A 12,538-nucleotide genomic window follows, 5' to 3' on the forward strand; every position below is an offset into this window, starting at 1 on the left:
TGTAGTGGATCTGAGGGGAACAAACCCGGATTGATCCGGCAGCACCATGACCGGCAGAAGTAAACGCAATCTCGTGGCTAAAACTTTGGCAATTATCTTAACATCGGTGTTCATAAGTGAAAGGGGACGATACGAGTCGCACTTATTCGCTGGTTTCCCTGGTTTAGGCAGTGCTACCAATAGCGCCTCTCTCATAGTCGCCGGAAGCCGTCCACACTCAAATGCTTCTTCCAAGACCAGTGCCAGTTGCGGGATCAGCAGATCTGCATACGTTTTATAAAATTCGGAGGGCAAACCATCCGTGCCAGCCGCCTTCCCATTCGGGAGAGCTGCTATTGCGTCCCTAAACTCCGCCTCAGTGACATGATGCATTAGGAATTCCTGCTGACCCCTGGATAGCCATACCAAGGCGATGTCCTCTAAATACCGATTTACTTCCTCCTCATCCGCCGTGTCCCTGTGCTCATAGAGCTGCGCATAATGTGTCGAGAAGCAGGCTAAAATACCATCCGTACTAGTCACGACGTTCCCTTGATCCTCAATCTCTTGTACCGTGCAATGGCGTGCCCATGGGTCCCTAATTCGATCCGCAAGTCCCTTTCACCTCCTGCTCCGCCAAATCTTTATATTCAGTGACTTTTGATCTAATATCAGCCAGTAACGTGCCCTCCGCACCCTCCTCCAGTCGCCGCTCCAGCATCAACAACTCTCTTTCCAGCCTGGTCATAGAGTCCCTGATGGACGTGAGCACCCCTGACCTCAGACCAATACACGCCCCTCTCACCGTCACTTTGAAAGCCTCCCACACAGTACTCATATTGTCAACGGACCCCACATTGTTCACAAAAAACTCCTCAATTATCTGTCTCAGTCGCTCACATAACACCTGATCAGTCAACACCCCAGGAGAGAGTCGCCAAGTGAAAGGAGCGGGAGCATGCGTTGGGAGCTGCAGCACCAGTGTAACAGGCGCATGGTCAGAGATAGTACGAGGCAGATGTGCAGCATCCACCACCCAACCACTAACATCTCGAGTCACTAGCCAGTAATCCAATCTCGACCATGTATCATGCGCCGACGTGTAACAAGTTCCTGCCCGCTTGGTCAGATTGCGCAATCTCCATACATCCAGCAGTTGTAGCCCATTCATACCCTCACATACCCCATCCACCGCTTTCTTGCGCACATAGGGCCTGTCATGTTTTTTGTCCAGATCGGAATCCAGCGTGACATTCCAATCCCCCCCACAGAGGATAGCCGATGGCGGAAGCATATAAATTTTGTTCCAGAGTGCAACAAAGAAATCAGGATCATCGACATTTGGACCATATACATTGAGAAGAGTGATCAGCGTACCACACAATTTACCCTGTACAATGATATATCTGCCATCCTGGTCAATCTCTTCATGAATCACTTCAAAGGGAACATTTCTCTTTATCAGAATCATCACCCCTCGTGCGTAAGAAGAGTATGTCGTAGCCAGTCGCACCCCCGCCCACTGTTTGCCCACCATTTCAGCCGCCTTACCCTGAAGGTGTGTCTCTTGAAGAAACACTACCTGTGCACCATGCCTTTTCAAAAAAGCAAGCATTTGTCGAGTCTTTTGCGGCCTATTGAGACCCCGCACATTCCAAGTAACACACGTGAGTTTACCCCCCTATCCATATCGCCAAACCTTCAAACATCCCAGAAGCAAATAGACCTTCACCAGCTCCCACCCTAGAGGTCAACCCACCGCACCCCTCGACCTGGAAGTGACATGAGTACCTCTGTAACAACGACCGATCCCCCACCAGAAGTTCCGAACACAGTCCATTGACATCTCAGATCCCCCGCCCTTGACCAGGAAAAGGAACAATCCCCCAACAAACCCCAAAAGCCCATCCCCCGCCCCACCACCCACTTCAGCATTCCCAATTTGCCAAAGCCATCCCGTACCCCCCCCCCCTTGCAAACCCCAACAATTCAAACAACTGTGTGTGGGGATCTCCCATATCAGGGGGCGTAGCGGCACACTACTCCCACCAATAATTGACGAGAGTGTAGACCATACTCAATAGTGATATCCCCAACCTTGCAGCCCCATTCTCATGAGCATGGCATCAAGTAATGAGCAGTAAAACATCAGTGCATTGCCTAGAGCATCCCTTGATGTGTCTACAACCAATAGTGTAATAACTGTAGCTGATAATGCTTGTAGCGAGCAGTACGGCACTCGCGCAAGTCTCCCCAGGTCTAAAGATCACCAGCCAGGCCCCCCACCGAGCCCACATTAGAAATGGTCCAGCCAATAGCAATATCACATCATTCGTAGAGACACCACTGGCCAGAGTGTCCCTTCCCCCTCAACATACATGTTAGCATTTCAAAGCAATTCAGGCACCAGTGGGCCGTGTGAGCTGGCAACGTCAACTAAGTGTAGAACAGTGTAGGTGACCTAGCTCGGTACCCCGTAGCAGCTCCCCTGCCGCAGCTAACAGCGCATAACAGTTCAGGCGACCTCATCCTGCCTCTCATCTTCACCGTCCCGACGTCCATTCGGCTCTTTAGCCCGTTTTTTCAGTTTTTTGGCGTAGTCCATGGCCGCCTTGGGGGAAGAAAAAATCTTTTTATCCGAGGGAGGGCCAATCCGAAGTCGTGCGGGATACAACATGGCATAAGCAACGTCCTCAGCTCTCAGCATCTGTTTCACCGTGGCAAATTCTTTACGAGCTGTCTGCACCGCCATGGTGAAGTCAGGATAGAACTCAAATTTGTTACCCTGGTAGTCTATGGAGCCCTTTTCCCTTGCAAGACGTAGAATAGTATCCCGGTCCCTATAGTTCAGGATTCTGGCCACGATTGGTCGCGGCGGCGCCCCAGGCGGAGGTCGTTTAGCCAGAGAGCGATGGGCACGTTCCACTATAAAGACACGAGACAGTTGGTCAGCCCCAAATATGTCGATGAGCATGCGTTCCATGTAGTCCTCCATGCGTCCAACATTCGTGGATTCTGGTAGGCCCGTGACGCGAACATTGTTCCTTCTGGACCTCCCTTCCAACTCCTCGTTCTTCGCTTGTATGACCGCCAACACCCTCTCCATACTGAATACTTTAGATGAGACCGTGGCTAGTCCATCCTCCGTGGCAGATACTCTCTGTTCCACCTCCCCCATCCGCTCGTTTTGGCGGTCAAATTGCGTTGCCATTTGGTCAAGGCGGTGATTAACTGATTCCATGGTGCCTTCAATGGATTGTAGAGTCTTCAGCATGGCTACCAGTGTAGATTCCAAATTCGGGGCACCACCCATGGCCCCCCCCTGGTCAGAGTCAGTGGGAGCCTGAGAAGACATGAGCGCAGTTTTTTTTGCCTCAAACGTGATTTTTGGTTGATTCCTTTCCGGTCTGCCCATGGTGGCGAGCAACACAGCCCAGGCAAAGTCGCAGAAATGTAGGGCAGATACACCAGGCGAGGCGCCCCAAGCAGTCTTAAAGCATATACTAGCTGTCCCACACCAAGGGGCAGACCCAGCCCTTCGCAGTTATCCTTAATGCAATACAGGCAGATCCACCACACTCGGCGGGAAAAGCGCACCAAGCCGATCTCCAAGTAGCCTCTCAGCTCTCCCGTAGAACAATGATCCGATATTCCCCAAAGTAGTCAAATGTCCATGTCGCCAGGACCACAACCACGGAATTCCCCTCCTGCCAGCACCTGCATCTGATTCTGTGGCCGCTGGGTGTGGGGCACCAGCCGGAGCACAATTTCCAATGTTTCCGGGGTTCAGTGCCACAAAATGGCGGGCGCGCTGCAGGCCCACAGATATCCAGTGTAGTGAGGCACCTCAGCAGTCTGTCAGCGTCTAGGGCAATGCACCAACACAGCCTAGGTTAATGTTTCGCTCTGCTCAGAGCCATAGCTCCGCCACTCCGCCTCGCCGTAGGCCTCCTCCCCCTGCCCCCGCCAGTCACAGCTCGCGCGGCGAGGCCTAGCGCGGCCCGGCGCCACCTCCGCAGCCCCGGGCTAGCGTAGCGCCCCGCCCCACTCACCAAAACCAGCAGGGCCGGGTCCAGGCCGTCCGATGTTCCGGCGCCACTCCGGGTAAGTCCCACAGGCACCGCCGCCGCACCGCTATCGCAGGATCCAGGCGCCGCGCCTTCAGAGCAGCACCCGCAGGTAGCAGCGGAGTCCACAGCCCGGGCAGCAGCGGGACGGCTCCTCCCCGAGGAGCGAAGACTCCGCCAGCAGGATCCCGGCTCTGAGCAGCTCGGCTCCGGGAGCGCTCAGCACAGCCGCAGTCGTAGGGAAAAGCGTCTCAGCGAGCCCCCGATGGTAGCGGGGCTCCCTCAGCTGAATTACAGGGCGCAGGTGTCAGGAATTACAGGATAAATGGGCGAATTTTAGATGATCTCGGCAGAGCCTCACGCAAGTGCGGCCATCTTGCCCGGCGCCCTCTAGCGCCCTGCAACCTTCAGTTAATGAGCAAGGAGGAAGGGTTTGAGCTTCCTAAGTAAGCTAAGTTGGAAGTTCACTCCTTTGGTGAGGGAACTGATGTGCTTCTGCATGTTCACCCTTTTGTCTAGAATGATGCCCAGAGAGGATGCTAAGTCTACAAGGTGCGGTCTGCAGTTAAGGGCAGTCAGCTGATTCAACCATTGTTCCATAACGAGGGATTGGTTGTGGGTGTGATTAGTAGGAATCTCGTTTTAAGAAAATTTAGCTTCAGCTGATTGCATGTCAGCCAGCTTTGTGTTTCCATCAGGACTGAATTGAGGGACTGGAGGTTTTCTGAAGAGGCGATCTTAAGGTATAGTTGGATATCGTCCGCATATATATGATAGCTAATGTTGGATGATTTTAGGGTTTCTGTCAGAGGCATCATTAACAGGTTAAAGAGCGTGCAAGACAATGCTGACTCTTGTGGCACCGCCAAGGTGACTGGTGCAGGGTGGGACAAGGATTAGTTCACCTTGAAGCTTTGGGATCTATTCTGAAGGAAGGAAGAGAACCAGTTTAATACCAGCCCAGACAGCCCCAGCCTGTATTCTGCGATGTCAATTAGGTGATCATGTTTCACAGTATCAAATGCTGATAAAGTCAAGAAGGATCAGTAAGCATGACTCAATGTGATACAGCATTTTAAGTGCATCATCCACGATGTGCGTTCGCACTGACTCTGTACTATGATCTGGGCAGAAAACAGATTGGCATTGATCCGGGAGTTAAAAATGGTCAATGTGATGGCAAAGCTAGGCAGGCACACAGGTGTAGGCCCAGATCCTTGTACTGGGGTGAATGTTTGACATTGTTCTACATTCTGTCCATCAACTGTGTTTTTTGCAATTTTCACCCCAAGTGTGCTGGGTATACTCAGACGTGAGTCCCAGGCTCTCCACACCACTGTAGTCAAGCTATCCAGGCTGATGAAGGCTGATAGCCAGAAACCGGTCCTTGGATGCTTGATTCCGGTCTGGGAAAGACATGGCTTGGTAGTTCGGACTGGACTGTTCCCATGAGGCACAGGGTCAGAGCTGATTTGCATATAGCCAGTGTCTAACCCAGGGTGGTGCGGAGTACAAAAAAACGATGGATTTAGGCCCAGATCCTGGAACGGGGGTGAATGTATGACATTGTTCTACATTCTGTCCATCAACTGTGTTTTTTGCAATTTTCAACAGGAGGCTGGCACTCTTCCAGCCCTTGAAGATTTCCTTGGCAAAGCTTGCGAGTACACACTCAGTTCCTCTCTCCTGGTTCCTTGGCAAAAATAAAGAAGTGACTGCAGGATTCCCCCCAGCAAACAGCACTCTGGCAGAAGGGGTAGGCAAGTCCTTGGATCCGCAGGCTTCTTGTCCTTGGTTCAGGGTTCCTTGTCAGAATTGATCTAAAGTCTTGGTTCAGGGGTCCTTCTCTTATACCCCTTTTTGGGTCTGATCCCTTTGTCAATGCAGGGGAACTCCCCCTCATTCCGGGTCTGTGGTGGGTGTAGCCAGGTGGTGACACCTGGCCGATTCACGGTGCTGACACCTGGCCGATTCGCGGTGCAGGGCTGGGTCCTCAGACACCCAGCAGGAGTGGGAGCCAGTATTGTCACTGGCAGCAGCTGAGCTATCGGTCGCTCAGCAGGAGGTGGAGCTAGCATTGTACCGGGCAGGGCCGGCTATCAAGAGCTACTCTTCCCCAACTCTCAATGCAAATGCACCACTCACCCCACACTGACTCATTCAGAACTCTGGAGCCCCCTAGCCCCGGTCACACACACCAAACCAGCAGAAACCAGAAATAGTTAGACAAGAAAATAGTCACTTTCTAAAAGTGCTATTTTCAAACATAGAGTCCAAAAACCATCCACCCAAACGGATGCGTTATCAAACCCCGAGTTCAGGGATACCAAACTCGACATTGCACCATGCTCCCCGAGCCCGCTAGGATCATACCATAAACAATCCCGGCAGCCCATTCTAACTAATGGAGAGCAGGCAACCTTACGATAGTGAAGTACGAATATGGCGGTAGTTCACTATTAGGACAGGCCAACTTCGTCAGGCTTGTCCTACCTTATACTTACAATGCACCCTGCCCTCGGGCCTACCATAGGGGTGACTAATATGAAGTTAAGGGAAGGTTTAGAGGACTGGCAAGTAGGCGTACTTGCGCAGCCCGCGTGACAGTACAAGACTGCACGTAGGTCTCAAATGACAGACCTGTAGACATACTTTTACTAGGCCGCTCGTGTGGGTGGCACAACACGTGCTGCAAGCCCACTAGCGGCATTTGTATTTACAAGCCCCGGCACTCCGCGTGCACTAGACTAGAGACTGACTGTAAACCAAATAAGCCAAACATGGAATTCAATCAATACAGTAATTTGACATAGGGAGCACTTGCACCGCGGCACTGATCAGCAGTGGCACAGTGCCCAGAGCGATATACCAGCAAAAACATCGTAAACGGAGGTGGCAAACAGAAAAAATGGAGGAGAGGCTCAAGCCAATGATGTCAGGTCCAACACGTGTCCCCTCCAGCTGAAATGTGGGGAGAACTACCCTTAACCTAGGGAGTCCTCATCACTAAGGCAGAAAAATCTGGACAGACCATCAGCATTGGAGTGATCTGTACCAGGACGTGTAATAGGACGTGAACTTAAAGGCAGTTTCGGCATTACTCATGGAGTGCGCTGTGCGATGTCTATATCTTCACATTACTTATAAGATAATGTATGCCCCAGTTTTGCCTCCCAGCGTCTGTCATGCCGAGCGGGTGGTTCGGACACCTGACGTGAGAAAGGAGTATATTTCAGATATAAGCCCATGATCATCCTATTTGCGGGTGAGCCACTTCTTGAATGGTCGCATTGGGCGGTGTGCCAGGGGGCGCGTCTTGGTTTCTGAGATCCAGTGAATCATCTGGGAGTGCAGGAAGAGATCTGAGCCGCCTAAACCATAGCTATCCAGCAGTTCCTTAAAGGGGATGAGGCCCTGAGTGTCGAACAGTTGCCCAAGGGGTTTGCAGGCGCCCTCTAACCAGCGCCTTGCTACTTTTTGGTCCATGCCAGGTGGAAAGGCAGGGTTGGAAAAGATTGGGGTCATTGGGGAGGGGAACGTAGTTAGGTCAACCTGAAAGGAGACCCTATCCCAAACCAACATTGAGGGTGCGGGTAATGGTGAGGAATAAAGCCCCCAGGCGCGGGCGAAACACGGCAGCTAGGCATCTCGCCAGATGTAAGTGGCCTGCCATCTTCTGGACCATGAAGACCCAACATTTCTCAGTTATCGGGCGATTCCTCTCCAGCAGGTACTGTAGTACAGAGGCTTGATGGTAGAAGATGATATTAGAGAAGGGGAGACAGCCCTCTTTCTTCGAGCATTCTAGCAAGGTCCACTGCAAGCGAGGAGAGATTGGGCCCATACAAAATTCTTAATTGCTGTCTGAATATGGCGAAGTGACTGCAGTGGAGGCTCCAAAGGGAGTGTTTGAAACAAATAAAGGGCCCGCGGAAGTACATTTTGACAGCAGCCTATCAAACCCGGACAAAGCCAGGTGCCACCAGGAGGCCAGGTCCGCTCAGATGTGAGTTAGAAGGGGGTGTAGTTCGAGATATGCTATACCAATGATCACCCAGTCAAAGGCAAAGTTGTCCCGTAGAGCATCAACCGTTGGGTGGGCAGCAGTGAGGTTGAGTACCTGAGATCTCTGGATAACAATGTTAAAGCCAGAAACCTGGCTGAAGGTCTGTAGGTCCTTCAGAATCACCAGCAGGGAGGTCTTGGGATGTGCCATTGAAAAGACGACGTAATTGCCATAAAGGCTGATAAGGTGGAGGTCTAAGCCAAATAGGACGCCGTGGGCCTTGGGATTGTCCCAAAGCCGTTAGGCGAAGGGCTTCATATAAAGAGCAAAGACCAGAGGAGACAGTGGCAACCTTGCCGCATTCCCCGTTCCACCGCAAAGCTATCAGAAAGCAAACCGTTGACCCGCACCGCTGCTGTCCAAGGGCTATAGAGCCTCGTTATCCACTGGCAGAATCTGGGCCCCAAACCAAATCACTCCAGAGTGGCAAATAAATAAGGCCAGTGCACACGGTCGAAAGCCTTTTCTGCGTCGACCGCTAGTAGTAAGGCTTCTTCTTTGGACCGTTGTACTTTGTCTATCAGGTGGTAGATTCACTTGGTGTTGTCCCCACATTGCCTACCAGGTATGAAGCCTGATTGTTCTGGTTGAACCAGTGCTGGCATGTGAGGGTTCAACCGGGAGGCCAGAATGCTAGAGAATAGTTTTGCATCAATATTCAGCAGCAAAATTGGGCGGTATGAGCTGCAGAGCTCCGGGTCTTTACCCAGTTTAGGGATGACTGAAGTAGAAGCCTGTAACATTGAGGGTGTAAGGAACCCCGTATCTGCGAAGGAGTTGTACAAGCGGGAAAGCAGCGGGGCAAGTCCGGACAGAAAGTTTTATAACAAATGGCACTAAAGCCTTCAGGCCCTGGCGCCTTCATGGCCTTCAGTCGAGTGATAGCGGAGATCACCTCCTCAACACATATGGGGGCCTCCAGGGCCTCCGCCTCATTCATGGGAAGAGGAGCGATTGTCGCTCCCTGCAGGAATTCAGTGGGATCGGACACTTGGGAGTGATCAGCAGTATATAGATTTTTATAAAATGAGCGGAAGGCCAAAAGTATCCCGTTGCTATCTATGAACTCCGAACCGCCCTCTCCCTGTGTCACTTTTATGGTTTGTGCTGCTTGCTGACCGCATATTCAGTGCACCAGCATTCGTCCCTATCTATTGGAGCCCACATAGTATTTGTGTTTGAGTCGAACGACCACTTGATCAGCTTTGTCAAGGGGTAACTGTCTAAGCTGAAGGCGCTCTTTTCCCAACTGCCACCAGATTCTGGGAGGGCCAGTGCGTTTGTGAATAGCTTCCAGTTCCCTGAATTTTTTCCCTGGTGCTTAAAAATGACAGTGGAATGGATGGCCCCATAAATAAGGGATGTCTTTATCCAGGGTGAGAGGTGGCAACGCGGAAGTCTCTCCATTTAGCACGTGTGGACGCAGTAAGATCTTGAAATCAATCAATCAATCAATCAAAAAACATTTATATAGCCCACTACTCACCCGGAGGGTCTCAAGGCGCTTGCGGGAGGGGGGTCCGCTACTGCTCGAACTCGAACAGCCAGGTCTTGAGCTGCTTCCTGAAGGCAAGGTGGTCTTGGGTCAGGCGGAGGTGGGTCAGGAGGGTGTTCCAGGTCTTGGCGGCCAGGTAGGAGAAGGACCTTCCTCCTGTGGTGGCTCTTCGGATGCGGGGGACGGCGGCGAGCGCGTGGCTGGTCGATCGAAGCTGGCGAGTAGGAGTGTAGGAGTTGAGGCGGCTGTTGAGGTATCTTGGGCCTTGGTTGTGTAGGGCTTTGTGTGCGTGGGTGAGAAGACGGAAGGTGATTCTCTTGTTGACCGGGAGCCAGGGTTGGGGAGTTTGGGGAGTGCCCCTGGAACTGGATCAGCTGGTCTGCTTAAGACCTGAGGAGGATCTGCTCCTTAAGCTGAAAATCCTGCACACATATGAGCACATCCGGGGAGGCCTTCACCCGCCTGGGAAGGCCCACGCTGTGCACCCTATCCATCTGTATCGGTATACAACCTTTAGCACGCATCTTTTAGCACGCACAACCATTACCACGCATCTGTTACAATGCATACCATTACAACGCATAGCGCTTTGAGGCGATCTCACTTAGGGAATGGCTAGTAAATAGGTTAATTTACTATCCAATAACCTTCCCTAGTGTCCACGGGGACTGGTGTTGGAATAGTAAATTAAACTATTCACTATCCAGCACCCAAAGCACTATGCGTTGTAAAGGTATCGCGTTGTAAAAAATGCGTGGTAATGGTATGCGTGGTAAAAGTGTGCGTGCTAACATCATGGATCCTCTGTATCGCCTGCGGGCCATCATCACCCAGGATCTGCTGGAAGTGAGCCAGAATGTAGGCTCAAAGGTAGTCTCCCTCAGCTCACTACGGAATTGCTTGGATGCGGATATTGTTCTTTCCTGAGCAGTTTTCCAAATCCTCCGACATGGGCCTGGAGATCTGGTGTAGGTCTTCTTCGCGACTCAGTTCCTGATCCACAAGAACGGCCACCCTCTCCCCTACTTCATCCACGTCACGCAAGTCGGTCAGGAGCTGCCCCCTCAGGTCCATGATGTCTTCTTTAATCGCTGAGAAGAGCTCCATCATTAAGGCCTACGTAGCAGGCCCATCCGCCCCTTCTAGTTGCTCAGGAAGCCTCGAGTCCGGGGGTGTAATGGTCGCTGGATTCGGGCCAGACATCGGTTTCAACAGCATTTCCTTGGGGGTCTTCTCCCTCCTCGCCCGTGCTGATGCCTTGATGTTACACGTGGGATGCTGGAAAGGGCTGTAGGGGGGCTCCCGGGCAACGTCCAGCTGCCTGCTGCAGTCAGGGGTCTGCGCTAGAGGGTCGACAGGCCGTCGAAGAGGCACCGGGGATCAGCAGGATGCAGTGGGTACACCGCCAGACCCACCAGTTGCGACGTTCTGGGGCAGATCCCTTGTGTTCCAGCGCCCACGTGACGGGAGAGAGCCCCGGATCGCTCTAGGCGAAAGGACGGGGTGCCAACATTTGTGCAAGCTGGGTGAGGTCTGGTCCTCACAAGCAGAGCAGCTCCCTCCCCTTGGCAATGCAGGGGCAAGACCAAAGAAGGGGCATCCGCTGGTACCAGACTCTAGTCCCAAACTATAGTGGAATTCCTCAAAGGCAGGATTGGCGCTCTGTGACCTCAGTCCTCCGTAATGGCTGTTGCAGGGGCATACTGGGAGCAAGCAGGTGCGCTAGGAGAGGAAGGCTGCACTCACCGGGAGTCAAGTGCCTGTTGCTGAACTGCGGCATGATGACCCCGCACGCACACTGTATTCAGGCAGGCCTCTTCAGGTTCACTGTCAGTGCCACCTCTGCGATCTCCCCTGCTCTGTCACTGCCTTGGCATGCCTCCATCTGGGAGCACCGATGCGGTCTGTAATTTCCTCACTACTGGCACTGGGGAATGCACAAGTCAGGTCCGCTCTGTGTCTAGCGATTTTAGGGATGGGAAATGGGTCTAATACAATGCTTCATGTCAGCAAGGCTGGAAGGACAGGGATTTGCATCCTAACAAGCAGCCATCTTGGCCACCCTGCAACTTACACCAAATTTGGCAGGAAAGTAAACATTGGCTGAAGGAAATGTCTTTTGCCAATTTGGTGTAAATCTGTTCAGTAGTGTTTTAAAAAAATTAAAGCCAAAAATTATTGTCATCTCTCTGGCCGCAAAGCCTTCAGGAACAAAGACGAGCTTGTGCAGGAAAATACACTACTCTGATTGGCTGTCAATACTTCAACAAGGAAGTATTGGCAGCCACCTTGAGACTTGGCTGCACTGAGTCCCATAAAAATAATAGAAAATAATGAAAAGGGAGAAGGGTAGGAATACCCTGACCCAAAAGCCATTGTCTTGGGGTCCACTTGGGGCCCTGCCATGACATAAACCATGTAAAAACAAAACAAATTGCTGCCAAATCACAACATTCACAAATTTGTGTCAAAATAATAATAAAGCGAGTTCTCCCACTTGCTCAAGGTGGAGCGAACTTTGCTTTGCATCATAAACTGTGCAGGATACATGCAGGCCCGCTTGTCTCTCCCTTTTTAACTTTGATGTGCTTTGCGCACATACCAATGGATTTAAGGATATTCAGAATGTTCGCTGATTATATCTTGCTGGTTTTTCTTTTTTTTTTCCTTGTCCTTTCTCCACAGGTTTTATCATGCCGGGACTGAGAATATTAGCCACATTTTAAAAGCACCCTGCCCACAGGCAATTGATTAAGATAGTACGCTGATCATCAGTCGGCCCGATTAAGGATACAGTTAGGAGGTAAGAGTCTGGTTCTACTATTGGTGCAATTGACTCTGATGATCTCTAATTAAATAGTTTTTTTTTTAGTCATGTTATGCTGTAAAAATTACTGTTTCTTTCTTTTTCTTTTTTTTTTCTTCATTAGG

The sequence above is a fragment of the Lissotriton vulgaris genome, chromosome 2_1 (assembly GCF_964263255.1).
Source record: "Lissotriton vulgaris chromosome 2_1, aLisVul1.2, whole genome shotgun sequence".
Classification (NCBI taxonomy): domain Eukaryota; kingdom Metazoa; phylum Chordata; class Amphibia; order Caudata; family Salamandridae; genus Lissotriton; species Lissotriton vulgaris.